The 17,930-nt window shown below is 37.0% G+C and overlaps 1 protein-coding gene across 20 annotated transcripts in view; it reads right to left on the bottom strand.

Annotated features, from left to right (window-relative positions):
- The window catches only part of SCAPER (S-phase cyclin A associated protein in the ER), a 553,621-nt gene that overhangs the window by 316,899 nt on the left and 218,792 nt on the right, over positions 1-17,930 (bottom strand). The window lies entirely within an intron of this gene.

Here is a 17,930-nt window from a genome sequence, read left to right as displayed (position 1 = left end):
AGTCTCCTCAAAATCTCCAATTAGGTGGAACATTTCCACAATCAGCATTTCAAAAATAACATGTCTACAACAAAACTCTTATGTTCCTTATATACATCAAATTGTTCTTCTGAGAGTGTTCTCTACTTCAGTAAATGGTACCATCATTTGCATAATTGCTCACATCCAATACATGCGCAAATCCTATCAGTTCTCCTTTCATATATATCCCCAATTCAACCACTTCTCCCTAACACCCTCACCTGCTCTAAGTCACCATCAGCATTCATTTATATTACTGCAATAGCCTCTGGTCTCGCAGTTTCTAATTTGACCCCACAGGTCTTTTCTCTATAAAAATGGCCACTTATTTTTTTAAAACAACAGTCAAATCACATCATTCCTTTTATCAAAACTTACATTCTCATTACACTTAGGGTAAATCCAAATTGCTCACCATGACCTACAAGGCTGAGTCATTGATCTCTCTGATCTCATCTACCATTCTCTTCTTTCTTTACTAAAACTACACCCACAGTGGTCCTCTTGTTGTTCCCCACATTCATCAGAAACGTTACTGCCTCCGGGCTCTATATGTTTTTCCCTTAGGCAAGAATATTCTCTTGGGTATTTGCATGGTCTTGACCAAAATGAATGCTCAGTCTTAACATCCTCTATTATTTGCCATCTCCTTATTCTATGTTTCTTCATACAACTTGTTTCACATCACTGCCTAATATTACATATTCATTTTCAATTTCCGTCCTCAAACATAAGTTTCCCAAGGGCAATGACTTTGTCTGTTTTATTCATTGATGTTTCTATGTCTAGAACTGTGCCTGGCACATAGCAAACACTCAGTAAGTATGTGTTAGATAAGTAAAAAGAGAGTTAATGTAATAACAACTAATAGTATTTTTCAGCCCTTATTACACAAGATACATTGAGCTAAGTACTTTATATAATATCATTCATCTCGTCCTTACAACTATACTTAGAACATACTTAGAAGGTATATATTTTTATTATCCTCATTTTAACTATGAGAAAACTTGGACACAAAGTTAACTTTTTCAAAGTTAGAAGGCCAAAACCATGACTGAGTGACATTGCAGCTAGTAAAGTGACAGAGCCTAAATTTAAACCCAGACAGGGTGATTAGGGAATCCACATTCTTGACTACCTTAGAGATACGGCTGGAAGTAGGTTTAAGCTATAGAATTGTGCTCACTTTCCAAATTATGAACCTACCAACAAAAAACAAGCAACAACAAAAAACAAAAACCGCACAGTCAAACGAAGAAAATGTTCTTTCACTGTAGAAGCAATTATTTTCTTTGATAAACTAGGCCTATGGTATACTATACCTTTATACGGTAGCACTAACGCAAAGCAATGATTTAAGTAGTAAGTACACACATATAAAAAACTTAAAATAACCCAGGTTTTTCTTTTCAAAGAAAGAACACAGCGAGTGGCAGGGGGAGAAAACCCTCTTCTCATTATCTCCCAAAGACATATGGAACAAAGCAAGTCATATACGAAAGCACCATTCATACTACCATTTACTGAACACTTACTATGTGATTAGCAAAGGACTGGATCAAGTACATACATTATTTCCTATCATCTTCACAATCCCATAAAGCAGATGGTAGTATGTGTACATTTCACATATGGTTAACAAACACAGATGTTTACAGATGCAAACCTCAAAGAAGTTTGGTATAATGCTCATGGTCACAAAGCTTAAGATCAAAACCATGACTCACTGACTTTACAAGATCAAGGTTTTTTACTACTACATATTCCCTCCTGCCATGCTGCTCAGGCAGGCTAGTCTCCGACATGTTATTTGATCACTGCACTAAGGAAAAGAAATATTCTAAATGATATCTTCAGTTTTGTGAAAGATCCAAATCATACTATTTTCAGTTGTATATAAATGTTATTTACATATCTAACAGAAACCACTAAGGAAACTTATACACAAATGCAGTCACTATGCAAAAACTTGGACTCTATCCAGAACTATCAAGAATCATACCTTTGTTATAGACAACACCTTTACACACATATTCACATACAAAACCACATATATCAGGCATTCATATTAATGTTAACATTTTTAAAATCTCAAACCAGAGACAAATGAGCATATGTTTTTGTTTGACTTAATAGTAAACTTTTTCTTAACACAAAAATGTGTTAATTATACAAAAAATACATAAATAAAAATTAAGATTAAAATATTTCTAATAACTAGAAAACAACTAATGTTCTGAAGTATATTCTTCTAGATATCGTTCTTTGTACATATAGTTCTTTAAAAATAGGTTATCCCATTTATAAAATTTTTAAATTTGCTATATTTGATATAGATACATATTCTTTCCATTAAATAATATCCTACAGGAGGGGCGGAGCAAGATGGCCAAATAGGAGCAGCTCCAGTCTTCAACTCCCAGCGCCAGCGACACAGAAGACCGGTGATTTCGGCATTTTCAATTGAGGTACTGGGTTCATCTCACTGGGGAGTGCCGGACGATCGGTACTGGTCAGCTGCTGCAGCCCGACCAGCCAGAGCTGAAGCAGGGCTTGGTGGCATTGCCTCACCTAAAAGCCAAGGGAAGGGAATCCTTTCCCAGCCAGGGAACTGAGACACGCAACACCCAAGAATCGGGTAACTCCCACCCCAATACTGGCGCTTTGAGCAAACAACAGGCACACCAGGTATCATATCCACCCGGGTCGAGGTCCCACACCCCACGGAGCCTCCCTCATTGCTATCACAGCAGTCTGTGATCTACCAGCAAGGCAGCAGCTAGGCTGGGGAGGGGCTCGCCATTGCTGAGAGGCTTAAGTAGGTAAACAAAGCTGCTAGGAAGCTCGAATCAGTGGGAGCTCACAGCAGCTCAAGGAAACGCCTGTCTCTGTGGTATTCACCTCTGGGGGCAGGGCACAGTAAACAATAACAAAGCAGCAGGACACCTCTGCAGACACAAACGACTCTGTCTGACAGCTTTGAAGAGAGCAGTGGACTTCCCAACACGGAGGTTGGAGATCTGGTAGCACAGACTCCCTGCTCAAGTGGGTCCCTGACCCCAGCAGCTCTAACAAGGCACATCCCACTCAGGGCAGTCTGACCCCACACCCCGCCAGGGGTGGAGCACACCCTGAGAGGAAGCTTCCAAAGCAAGAATCAGACAGGTACACTCGCTGTTCAGAAATATTCTATCTTCTGCAGCCTCTGCTGCTGACACCAGGCAAACAGGGTCTGGAGTGGACTCCTCAAGCAATCTCCAACAGACCTATAGCTGAGGGTCCTGACTGTTAGAAGGAAAACTATCAAACAGGAAGGACACCACACCAAAACCCCATCAGTACATCAAATTTCATCATCAAAGACCAGAGGCAGATAAAACCACAAAGATGGGTGAAAAGCAGGGCAGAAAAAGCTGGAAATTCAAAAAGACGATCTCCCCGCAAAGCGAGAGCAGCCTACCGCCAGCAACGGATCAAAGCTGCATCGAGAATGACTTTGACGAGATGTGAGAGAAGAAGGCTTCAGTCCATCAAATTCTCTCGAGCCAAAAGGAGGAATTACGACTCCAGCAAAGAAACTAAAAATCTGGAAAAAAGTGGAAGAATTGATGGCTAGAGTACTACGAGAAGGTCATAAACTAAAATGAAAGAGATGAAAACCATGACACGGTGAAATAATGCGACAAAATGCACAAGCTTCAGTAACCCACCATCAACTGGAAGAAAGAGTATCAGCCATTGAGGATCAAATGAATGAAATGAAAGCCAGAAGAGAAACCAAAAGAAAAAGAAGAAAAGAAATGAACAAAGCCTGCAAGAAGTATGGGATTATGTAAAAGACCAAATCTACGCCTGATTGGGGTGCCGGAAAGTGTGAGGGGGAAAAATGAACCAAGTTGAAAAACACTCTTCAGGATATCATCCAGGAGAACTTCCCCAACCTAGTAGGGCAGGCCAACATTCAAATCCAGGAAATACAGAGAACGCCACAAAGATAATTCCTCGAGAAGAGCAACCCAGACACATAATTGCCAGATTCACCAAAGTTGAAATGAAGGAAAAATCAAGGGCAGCCAGAGAAAAGCCCTGGTTACTCCACAAAGGGCAGCCCATCAGACTCACAGCAGATCTCTCGGCAGAAACTCTACAAGCCAGGAAGAGAGGGGGGCCAATATTCAACATTCTTAAAGAAAGAATTTAAACCCAGAATTTCATATCCAGCCAAACTAAGTTTCATAAGTGAAGGAGAATAAAATCTTTACAGATAAGCAATGCTTTAGAGATTTTGCTGTACCAATTTTTTTTAGGGCCTGCCTACAAGAGACCCTGAAGGAAGCACTCAAACATGGAAAGGAACAACCGGGTACCACACCAAAAACATGCCAAAATGTAAAGACCATCGAGGCTAGGAAGAAACTGCATCAACTAATCCAGCAAAATAACCAGTTAATATCATAATGGCAGGATCAAGTTCACACATAACAATATTAACCTTTAAATGTAAATGGACTAAATGCTCCAATTAAGAGACACAGACTGGCAAACTGATAAAGAGTCAAGACCCATCAGTCTGCTGCTGTATTCAGGAGACCCACTAACGCAGAGACATACATACCAAAATAAAGGGATGGAGGAAGATTTACCAAGAAAATGGAGAACAAAAAGCTGGGGTTACAACTGGCCCCATAAAATAGACTTTAAACCATCAAAGATCAAAAGAGACAAAGAAGGCCATTACATAATGGTCATGGATCAATTCAAACAGGAAGAGCTAACTATCCTAACATATATGTACCCAACACAGGAGCACCTAGATTCATAAAAAAGCAAGTCCTTAGAGACTTACAAAGAGACTTAGGACTTGCCACAATACCAATGGGAGACTTCAACACACTCCACTGTCAACACCACAGATCAATCCAGACAGAAAGTTAACAAGGATATCCAGGAATTGAACTCATCTCTGCAGCAGACCCACAGACATCTATAGAACTCTCCACCCCAAATCAACAGAGAATATACATTCTTCAGCACCACATCGCATTCTTGATCTAAAATTCAATTTTAATTGGAAGTAAAGCACCCTCAGCAAATGTATGAACAGAAATCAAACTGTCTCCTGTGACCACAGTGCAATCAAACTAGAACCAGGACTAAGAAACTCAATCAAAAACCAAGCCAACCATGGAAACCTGAACAACCTGCTCCTGAATGACTAATACTGGGTACATAACCTAAATGAAGGCAGAAATAAAGATGTTCTTTGAAACCAATGAGAACAAAGATACAACATACCAGAATCTCTGGGACACATTTAAAGCAGTGTGTAGAGGGAAATTTATAGCACTAAATGCCCACAAGAGAAAGCAGGAAAGATCTAAAATTGACACCTAACATCGCAATTAAAAGAACTAGAGAAGCAAGCATAAACACATCTGGAAAGCTAGCAGAAGGCAAGAAATAACTAAGACCAGAGCAGAACTGAAGGAGATAGAGACACAAAACCCTCCAAAAAATCATCAATGAATCCAGGAGTTGGTTTTTTGAAAGATCAACAAAATTGATACACAGACCGCCAGCAAGACTAATAAAGAAAGAAAAAGAGAGAAGAATCAAATCCACACAATTAAAAATGATAAAGGGATATCAACAATTAATTCCTCAATAGAAATACAAACTACCATCAGAGAATACTATAAACACCTCTACTTAAATAAACTGGAAAAATCTAGGGAAGAAATGGATAATTTCCTGGACACTTACACTCTTCCAAGACTCAAACCAGGAAGAAGTTGAACTCTGAATACACCACACAGTAGGCTCTGAAATTGAGGCAATAATTAATAGCCTACCAACCAAAAAAAAGTCCAGGACCGATGACCACAGCTGAATTTCTACCAGAGGTACAAGGAGGAGTTGGTACCATTCCCTTCTTGAAACTATTCCAAATCGGCCAGGAAAAGAGGGAATCCTCCCCAACTCATTTTATGAGGCCAACATCATCCTGATACCAAAGCCTGGCAGAGATACAACAAAAAGAGAATTTTAGACAAATATCCCTTGATGAACATCGATGCAAAAATCCTCAATAAAATACTGGCAAACCGGATTCAGCGCAACACATCAAAAAGCTTATCCACTATGACCGCGTTTCATCCCTGATGCAAGGTTGGTTCAACATTCGCGGAAATCAATAAACATAATCCAGCATATAAACAGAACCAAAGACAAGAACCACATGATTATTTTCAATAGATGCAGAAAGCGCTTTGACAAAATTCAACAGCCCTTCATGCTAAAACTCTCAATAAATTCGGTATTGATGGAACGCACTCAAAATAATAAGAGCTATTTATGACAAAACCCACAGCCAATATCATACTGAATGGGCAAAAACTGGAAAATTCCTGAAAACTGGCACAAGATTGTGGGATGCCCTCTCTCACCACTCCTATTCAAATATAGTGTTGGAAGTTCTGGCTAGGGCAATCAGGCAAGAGAAAGAAATCAAGGGTATTCAGTTAGGAAAAGAAGAAGTCAAATTGTCCCGTTTCAGATGACATGATTGTATATTTAGAAAACCCCATTGCCTCAGCCCAAAATCTCCTTGTTGGATAAGCAACTCAGCAAAGTCTCAGGATACAAAAATTAATGTAAAAATCACAAAGCATTCTTATACACCAGTAACAGACAAACAGAGAGCCAAATCAGGAATGAACTTCCATTCACAATTGCTTCAAAGAGAATAAAATACCTAGAATCCAACTTATTGGGATGTAAAGGACCTCTCTTCAAGGAGAACTACAAGCCACTGCTCAGTGAAATAAAAGAGACACAAACAAATGGAAGAACATACCATGCCTTCATGGATAGGGAAGAATCAATATCGCGGAAATGGCCATACTGCCCAAGGTAATTTATAGATTCAATGCCATCCCTCTATCAAGCTACCAATGACTCTCTTCTTCACAGAATTGGAAAACTGCTTTAAAGTTCATATAAACCAAAAAAAGAGCCCGTGATCTCCAAGACAATCCTAAGTCAAAAGAACAAAGCTGGAGGCATCACTACCTGACTTCAAAACCATACCACAAGGCTACAGTAACCAAAATACATGGTACTGGTACCAAACAGAGATATAGACCAATGGAACAAACAGAGTCCTCAGAAATAATACCACACATCTAAGCCATCTGATCTTGACAAACCTGAGAGAAACAAGAAATGTAAAAGGATTCCCTATTTAATAAATGGTGCTGGGAAAATTGGCTAGCCATAAGGAGAAAGCTGAACTGATCCTTTCTTACTCCTTATAATGGTAATTAAATCTGATGGATTAGGAGACTTAAATGTTAGACCTAATACCATAAAAATCCTAGAGGAAAACCTAGGTAGGCACCATCTGTGACATAGGCATGGGCAAAGACTTTCATGTCTAAAACACCAAAAAGCAATGGCAGCAAAGTCAAAATTGACAAATGGGATCTAATTAAACTAAAGAGCTTCTACTAAAGAAACTACCATCAGAGTGAACAGGCAACCTACAGAATGGGAGAGAAAAATTTTTGCAACCTACTCATCTGACAAAGGGCTAAATATCCAGAACCTACAAAGAACTCAAACAAATCTCTATAAGAAAAAAACAAACAACCCCATCAAAAAGTGGGCAAGGATATGAATAGACATTTCTCAAAAGAAGACATTCATACAGCCAACAGACACATGAAAAATGCTCATCATCACTGGGCCATCAGAGAAATGCAAATCAAAACCACAATGAGATGCCCATCTCACACCAGTTAGAATGGCATCATTAAAAAGTCAGGAAACAACAGGTGCTGGAGAGGATGTGGAGGTAAATAGGAACACTTTTTACACTGTTGGTGGGATTGTAACCAGTTCAATCATTATGGAAAACAGTATGGCGATTCCTCAAGATCTAGAACCAGATGTACCCATATGACCCAGCCATCCCATTACTGGGTATATACCCAAAGGATTGCAAATTATGCTGCTATAAAGACACATGCACATCGCATGTTTATTAAGGCACTATTCACAATAGCAAGACTTGAATCAACCCAAATGTCCATCAGTGACAGATTGGATTAAGAAAATGTGGCAATATATACACCATGGAATACTATGCAGCCATAAAAGGATGAGTTTGTGTCCTTGTAGGGACATGGATGCAGCTGAATCCATCATTCTTAGCAACCATCACAAAGAACAGAAAACCAAACAATCGCGATGTTCCTGCACTCATAGGTGGGAACTGAACAATGAGATCACTTGACTCGAAGGGGAACATCACACAATCGGGCCTAACATCATGGGAGGGGAGGGATTGCATTGGGAGTTATACCCGGATGTAAATGACGAAAGCTGATGGGTGCAGCAATGACCAACAAGGCACAAGCATGCTGATATGTAACAAACCTGCACGCTATGCACATGTAACCTGGCAACTTATTGTGCATAATAACAATAAATAACTTAAAATAATAATAATAATAATAATAATAATAATATCCTACAACATAAGCTAATAGATGTAAGCTATTCCATTTCATGAATATACCTATTTTGCCTAATGCCTTATTGTTAGATATCTGGATAATTTTTAATTTTTCAATGTCATAAATAGTGCAACAAAATATTCCTATAACTCAAATTTAAACAAATAGTCAATTATTCCTTTATGATCAAATCACAGAAATGAAAAACCTGGGCAACAGATTACACATATTTTTAAGACTTTTGATAAGTACTCTCAAACTGAATAATCAAAATGGGAATTAATTTATGTCCCCACAAGTGGTTTGCCAGTATGTGGTGTTCCTGTTTTGTTTCTAAATCTGTTGATTAGTTAACTAAAATATTGGTATTAGTACGCTTGACCACTTGTCTGCGTTTTGTTTTCTGTGACTTTGGATGTTTCTTCTGTTCCTTTCTATAAACACATTTCAAGTCTTTACATACTAACTTTTAATGGTTTGCATTATGCTTTTGCTTTTTCTAAGAGAGAGATCACCTTTTGATGATAAAAGAGTAATAATCATCTATCTTTCTATTAAAATAACTACAGTGTTACACAGGAACAAAGTTTTGACATGGTTTCTGAAGATGGAAAGCACGTAAAAAGAAGGGTTTTCAACATTGAGGGAGTGGTTTAGTAAATTACGGTGTATTTCTATGAAGAAGTAATAGTCATTAAAATCCTTATTAAAGGTTGGGTGCGGGGGCTCATACCTGTAATCCCAGCACTTCCGGAGGCAGAGGTGGGTGGATCACTTGAGCCCAGGAGTTCGAGATCAACCTGGGCAACATGGAAAAACCCCATCTCTACAAAATATCAGCAGGACATCATGGCGTGCACCTGTGGTCCCAGCTCCATGGGAGGCTGAGGCAGGAGGATCACATGAGTCCAGGAAGTTGAGGCCACAGTGAGCCATGATTGCACCACTGCACTCCAGTCTGGTAACAGATTGAGATTATAAAAGAAGATTCTGAGAAGATGGTGGCAGTGGTAGCAGAATTTTGAACTCACTGAATTTCCATATAAAACCATAAAGAGCAATTAGACATTAAAGCAAAACCCATGAAAAATATTTACAACCATACAAAGTGACAAGGTATTCCCACAACCCCCAAATAGAAGTGAGTGTGGACAAACTACCATCAGATAAGTAGCGTTTCAGTGTCTGCAAGAGAAATTAGAGGGAAACATCAGGATGAATAATGAATATCAGAACATAAGAACCCTAAAAAAGGAACAGTTATTCACTGGAGAGTTAACAGGCTAATTTGAGAACAGCCTTTGAAAGTGAGAGGGGCTCTGACCCTTCAAGAGGGTCCTTGCACTAAGAAGGTCTGATCTGACTAGTGGAGGGTAGCCCTTATGACTCTGGAAATAAGCTACCAGGGCTCCCTTCCAGGAGAGGGCTCTAATGGTAGAAACTGCTGGGAAAGAAATTTAAATTGGACAAACTAAGGATAATAGAGACAAAGAGGAAAACAATGCCTAGCTAAAAGCAGAATAGGAAAACAGAACCAGGAAACCTCAGAACTCAAGCCACTACATTTTTCACAAAAATAGTATAAGAGGGATCTCTATGAAGTTAGAATGGCTACCCTAAAACATGTCCTTCTAAAAGTTTCATAAAACTACTTCCATGTAAAATTTAGCAAGAGAAAAGTATCAAGGTCAAATGCCAAAGTTATCAGAAGAAAACAAATAAGTAGAATAGCAACCTTACAAACAACAACAAATCATACCAAAAAAATGCATGCACAGGTCAAAAAATTAACTTTCTATTTCAAAATAAGCTGAAACACATACAAAAAATGATATAAGGCATGAGAGAACAACAGAAATCACTATCTTAAAAACTCAATAATTAGGTCTTAAAACTCAAAAAAAGATTGCAATGAAAGAAATCATTTAAGAAATAAAAACAAAACAGAAGATGTATAAGAGTAAATAAACACAACAAATAATGCCTCAAAACGTAAATAAAAAGGATACAATTTTTTCAATAAAAAAATTTGAAAGTGGAATAATTTACTTTCAATAAATAATTTGAAAGTAAGTGGAAATACTGAAGAGGAGCAAAGATGAGATCAAGATAATAGGAGTTCTTGATAAAGTAAACCAAAGCAAGAGAATAGATCAAATATTAAAAACCTTAATCCAATAAAACTTTCAAGAATATAAAAAGAATCACTTCTCGGCCTTTTGGCTAAGATCAAGTGAAGAATATAAATACTGAAAGAGTACACCATACACTCGAAAATACTGACCTACAGAGGCTAATATTGACTTATCTTATTAAAATTTCTGGGCCTTAAATAAAAAGAAAATTTATTTCAGCATTTAGGGGGAAAAAGAACAAGTAACTTACAAGGAAAAAAACTGGATTATCATCAGACTTTTTGACAGCAACATTTTATGCCAAAAGAAAATAATGTATTTAGCATCATCAAGAAAGAAATATAAGCTAAAGATTTTCTATCTAGTAAAATTAACTTTCAAGCAAAATAAGCACAAATTATTACCAACATTTTAAAAACCTGGAGAATATTATTCTCATAAACCTTTCTGAGGAATCTACATGATTCCTCAGAACATGCCTCAGAAAAGAAAAATGACAGGAGAGACATGGACAAGGACTACTGGTGGACATTACATATATACTTACAGAACTGAGACTACACTAGGTATAAAAGCTAAAGAATCCAGTATATAATGCTGGTGTCTCAGATTTAACATCATGTTACTATTTTTAAAAGACGGGGAGAATGGGGAAAACATATGAAAAGAAATTTAAACTGTTCTCGGTAATTACACTGATGGTGGTACTATTAGTAATGTTATTCTAAGACTGTTGCATGTGTTGGGCAGGATAGAGTAAATGTGGTTATATTATAATTCTGTCATCTCCTCTGTCCTTGAGAACCTGATATTTGGTATGGAAGAAAAGAGATACAGGATGCAATACAGAAGAGGTTGAATAGACACACACCTATACACATATTTCATTTCTTCATTTTCTAATTCTGTTCACAATGATCAACCCATACTGCAATGAGCATCTCTGATTATGGTCTTGAAATATCATTTCCCAGTAAAAGCAAGCAGAGTTTCTTACCAAAATGGCTGATAATAAGTCTAACACCTTGTAAACTGGGTAGCAAGGCAACTATCAAATTCGACTGGGCTCATGTCAAAAGGACTTGAAAACAAACTCAAAAAGACTCTCACTGAAGAAAAGATGGCATAATTTGAGATTCAAACAGGAAAACTACAAAAAAAAATGACTGAAACCCATTAAAAATATTTAAATCGATCAGTTCATAATTTATCTGTACACACACACACAGCCCCCCCCCACATACACCAATCAGATAACTTTGGAGGATAACAGGAAACTAGTTTGTTATCTTGAAAACTGATAAATAATAAAAAATGTGTATTGACTCACATACACATATACAAACTGTACTCAGTAACCAAATAGTAGATGAGGAAACCATTTCTTTATAAATGTATTACAAATAATAAATGAAAATGAAATGCACAATTGGAATATCCCTATATCTATGAATTAGTGGATCTAGGTACTAAGTGTCAATAGCTGACACGTCAATACCACAAAAAGAAAAAACAATCAAACAATATGTTCATCTTGATGAAAGAACTCAACACCAATTATAGTCTTACCAAATGAATCAAACCTGAGTCTAAGACTCTAGGTTCATGTATCTACAAGGGAGGAAATAAAGAGGACAAAGAAAATATTGCACTGCACCAGATTCCATAGTAATAGAGCTTTATAGCAAGTCACATAAGTCTTTTACTATGAACTGAATTTCCCAGTCTCTCTTGTAGCTTGAGGTGACGATGTGACTGAGTACTCATTAATGGAAAATGAATGCATACTTGGTGTTTTAAGGTCCATTTACTCTTCCCTTTCTGCAAATTGCAACAGAAAAGAGCCTGTAACAACAGCTCTGATCATGAACGGAGGGCATACCTGAGGAGATGGTAAAGACAGAAGATGGGTCCCTGAAAAAACATGTCACATAAAGCGACCCTGAAAACCTGGTCTGCTTACCTCAGAACTGTACTGTAAAAAATAAATTTCTTTGTTCTTAAAATCACTGTATTTTGGTGCTTTTATAGCACCTTAGACCTTTCCCTAATACAATTATGCAGAAAAGTTTTATACATAATATATATTTTGTGTGTATTTACATGTATACATTAGCATGCATAAGGTAACATAAGAAAAGGCAAAAATTAAAATTTCTCACTAGATGATTGTGACAAGTTTTAAATTTCCTCTTTTATACTAAGCATGTATTACTTTCAGAAGCAGAAAGAAAATCTCCATAAAAAATAGCCATAATGAAATGTTATCTGGAATTGACTTCAAGATAGTAGTCACAGAGAGTGGATGGAATGCCAACGAGGCAGGATTTACCACAAGTTTATCACTGCAAGGTTGTATGATGAGTAACTGGAGGTTCATCATACTATTATGTATGTTTTAAATTCACCATAATAATTAGTTTACAAAATAGTCATTTTGTAGAGAAAAATAATATATACATATGAATCTTAAAATTCCATGTTTGGCTTGCCAAATAAGTAAATAAAATTAAAATATTTATATCTCTCAAGCGTCTAAGATCTGAACTTAAAACGAAATTAACACATTTGTGCACTATTCAAGCACTGAAAGCATATACTATACTGCAAGTTTGAAATTTGTTATAAGGATAGGAGAAAACAATCTTCTGCAGAAAAGTAAAATTAATAAGGACATGCCTTACTGAAAGAAGAGGTGATATATTTGTATTGACCTCGTCACTGTCTTGCCTGGTTCTCTTATGTCTGAGGCTATGGAACAGGACAAAATTTAACTGGCAATTACAGAAAGATGCAGAAGCTGAACCTTCTAAGTAACAATGCTGACAAAAAAGGGTTAGGCTCTGCTTTCTCGAGCTACTTTGAAATGAAGGTTCTAATGCCCTTCCCCTAATTCCATAGCAAAATCTGCTATGATACAAAGAACACTAGCAGGATCTATACACTAACCTGTAGGTTCTGAAATTACTCTTGCTGCTCTAGGTCCAGAATAAAAACACTTGATTGCTTCTGTACTTGGGCATGCAGCACTCTTCACTCTGTCCTCAGGGGTGGGTAGTCCATTCCATGAAACTGGCTTTTTTTTTTCTTTTTTTTGAGACGGAGTCCCACTCTGTCACCCAGGCAGGAGTGCAGTGGCCCGATCTCGGCTCACTACAACCTCCGCCTCCTGGGTTCAAGTGATTCTCCTGCCTCAGCCTCCAGAGTAGCTGGGATTACAGGCGCCCGCCACCACGCCTGGCTAATTTTTGTACTTTTTTATTTTTTTTGAGACGGAGTCTTGGCTCTGTCCCCCAGGCTGGAGTGCAGTGGCGCGATCTCGGCCCACTGCAAGCTCCGCCTCCCGGGTTCACGCCATTCTCCTGCCTCAGCCTCCCGAGCAGCTGGGACTACAGGCGCCCGCCACCACGCCCGGCTGATTTTTTGTATTTTTAGTAGAGACAGGGTTTCACCGTGGTCTCGATCTCCTGACCTCGTGATCTGCCTGCCTCGACTTCCCAAAGTGCTGGGATTACAGGCGTGAGCCACCGCGTCCGGCCAATTTTTGTATTTTTAGTAGAGTCGGGGTTTCGCCATGTTAGCCAGGCTGGTCTCGAACTCCTTACCTCAGGTGATTCACCCGCCTCGGCCTCCCAAAGTGCTGGGATTACAGGGGTAAACCACTGCGCCTGGCCGAAACTGGGTTTCTTAATTTCTTCTTCTCCCTACTCATTGCTCGAGATTCCTGCTGTGATTTGAGCTCTGCTCAGAACCTTAGAATGCAACCTTTGGATCCTGAGCCTTGATGGCATCCTTCCTTAACACCCCACTTCCTTCACCCAGCCTGCACTGGCTGGGATCAGGAAAAAACAGAAATTTTACCTCCTTTTACTTCAAATTCTATTCTCTTCAAGTCATCTACAGCTCTAGCCATCAAAAAGATGGAGGTCTTTGGATACTGGTATACATGACTCTGTTCTATAGTCACATTTCATAACAATCTACCTTGCTAAACAGTCAACTAGTCTTATACCCCAGTCTATTTAATATTTGGTAAGTGCTCAGTCAAAAAAAGGTACTTTAAATAATTTTATTTCTGAACAATTACCATAATGAAATAGAGATGTACAAAAAGATTTCTCTATAAAGATATTCACTGCAGTGAGATTTACAACAAAGTATCAGCAGTGGGAAATTAATTACATAAGTTTTGGCACATGTATTGAGATACTATATAAATTTAATTCTAAACAACATTAATTATATTAAAATTTTATAGTATAATGTTAAATAAAAATTCTGGATTCAAATCTATGCAATGCAGTTTATATATAAATGTATGAGTTTTATATATTTGGGCACAAAAAGCAGAAAATAATTAGATCTAAATGTTAATAGAGCAGGCATTACTTTGCTTTTGCTTCAATCTTCTACAATATATATTAATATGTACTTTATTATAAAATTAATGTTATTAAGGAAATGGAAGGAAAAGCAGTATCTTTCAAGTAAAGAGGGTCAATTTGCATAAGGTTATAGTTGTTGTACAGTATCTGTTGTATAGACATCCCTCATCTTTTTGTATCTACTCTCAAAGCTAATTATTATGTCCACAGGCACAAGCAAAAGCAAAGATATACCCTGTGAAACTCAGTAGTTAAGATTTACTTACTCATTTTCAAAATGTGAATCACAATAAAAATCTTCCCAAAAGGTGCCTGGATCTCCTTCCTTCCTAATATAATTTTTTAAATGCAACTTCTAGTCTCACTAAATCCTGCATAATACAATTCCTATCTCCAACTAAGAGAATCAGAAATTAGTCTTAGTTGACCATATTTCATACTGTTGATTCTAATTAAGCCTTAACAGAGACACTGTTTTTATTTTAGGTATAGAAAAGCAGCTTGATGCAGTAGAAGCAGCACTAAACTGTGAGTCAAGAGATCCACACCAAGATAAAGTCTGCAACTCATAACAGACTGACTTCTCTAGGCATCAGTTTCCTAATTAGTAAAATTAAGGGATTACATAATAAATTCTAAAGTCCCCCTTCCCTAATATTCTAAAAATCAATGTGACAAGCCCAAAAGTTAATTATGGTGGCTAATTCCACATACACAATAAAATTTTAAGTCTAGTTTTTAAGTCACACCTGTAAAATTTTAAACAACACTGCTATAGTTTAAAATACTAATAATGTATATAAAGAAATGAATACATATGCAGACATGATCTCATCAAAGTTTACACCCTTCTTATTCTTTTAATTACCTTTTATGGCATACTAGACCAAAGCTCTGGTTTTCCTAACACAATTTACTGTATTCTCTGACATAATTCATACTCAGGTTTATGACCTTGAAAGTCTATCAGACTCCTCCTAAAGGTTTCCGTATTTTCTATTTTTTAAGAGAGATGGGGAAAAAATACTGACCGATAGGTTCATGATCTTTGGAAAAAAATAAAAGTTCTAAAAACAGAATAGGCAGGAAATATAAATGACACAACATAGAATTTTATTAAGCTGCCATTTTTAGAGTTTTGTCAAGTGTTGCCTCAAACACATTCCATAAAATGTGGCACAATGAAGCAAATAATCTCCTTCCCATTATTTTAAAATATAACAATAGAATTTAGAATATTCAAAGATATTTTTCTTCTGAGATCAAAAGGATTTAAATGAAAAAAAGGATCCAAAGCTTAATTACAGTAATATAAAATTTTTTATTAGAAAATCAGAGCTTTTTTCCAATAAAAATTCAATGTCTTAAGACACTTATTTCTTTACAGTTTATTTTCAAGACCAGGGTGGAAACCAAGTTACAAATCTAAATACATAAAAAATTAGTGCAATGGTTTTCACATGTCATTTGAAAAAACATTTTCCTCTCAGTCTCAGTCTACACTTTATGAACTTCGGAATCTAAAATCCAATTTTATCAGCTTATTGAAAAATCCATTTTTTTTCTCACATTTAAAAATATTATTAAGTATACCACTGTTTTAAGCCTGCCCAGCATGACAACAAATAAGATAAATAGGAAGCATTTATAATATTCCCTCACTGCCTTCTACCCAAACTGGGAAGGGGTGAGGGACTGAAGGGTTAAAACTGGTACTTCTTGTTTCTCTGGATGATGAAGAGGGTGAGAGAAGTACAAGGTGAGGAAGGTATAGGAGGGCAGGAAAGAGATCAAGGTATCTGGAAGAGAAAGAAGAAGGAAAATTGGCAGAACAAGACAGAGAAACAGATGAAAGAAGGGAAAAATAAAGGAACATTCACCTAAAAACAAAGGGCATTTTTAGACATCACTTCATCACATATTTCGTATAGCATCCCCATAGATACAGCATACTGAAGATAATAAGTTAGAGTTTTAGCTCAATTCACTAATATTTAATTCAAAACCTACTATGTATCAAGGGCTTATCCTAACTGCTTAAGTTAAGAAGGAATGATTCTCTGGGGACAGAGTTTTATTCAGACTAAGACCAAAGGAATCCGTAGTAAACTGTTCTTTTCATAGATGATCACTCATCCAAGAAAACATTCCAACAGATTATGTTCCAGAAAGTACACAGACGAACTCTTTAAAGCTGATTGTAATTACTAATGTCTTGGATGGCATTAGTCATATCAAATAAAGTATCCATGGATAGTATTCAAACACTATTCAAAAATGAAGACAACAGAAAAATTACTTAATTCATATAAAAATGAGTGTGTTTAGAGATTCAAGAAACTGTGAAATTTGTCAGAGATGGGCTCACATGACATCATTTACCTATGTTTCCCTAGCACCTGGCCTAACAGAGATTACACAAGCAAGTGCTCAAGAAATGCTTTAAAAAATAAAAGAAAAAGACTGACAGTTCCATTATATTAAAGTTTAAAATTCTGTCAAACAGTAGATTTGAGAAATTCTGAAAATCTGAAATGCAATGCCTTTTTATCATTTATGCATCATTTATTATTTATGCATCATTTGTGACTGCATCACTTTAAACATATATGGCAATGACAACTTTTGAAAATAAATATGTCATTTTAATTATACAAAAGATTCAACTCTGCTAAGGTCCCTTTCCACAGATACAGGATATACTTATATTTTTATCAGTGACAATTTATTTGTTATATTGTTTAAAGGGACAGATAAGAAAAATAAAGCTAATGAAATACTGTGAAACAGACACCACGCAGAAGAGAAAAGCCATCCACTGATAAGGATGACAGTTCACCATCTGTCCCCCCGCCACTCAGTGACAA

This window comes from Papio anubis, chromosome 7, assembly GCF_008728515.1.
Source record: "Papio anubis isolate 15944 chromosome 7, Panubis1.0, whole genome shotgun sequence".
Classification (NCBI taxonomy): domain Eukaryota; kingdom Metazoa; phylum Chordata; class Mammalia; order Primates; family Cercopithecidae; genus Papio; species Papio anubis.
The sequence above is the reverse complement of the archived record's forward strand: the minus strand, read 5'-3'. Positions and strand labels throughout refer to the sequence as shown.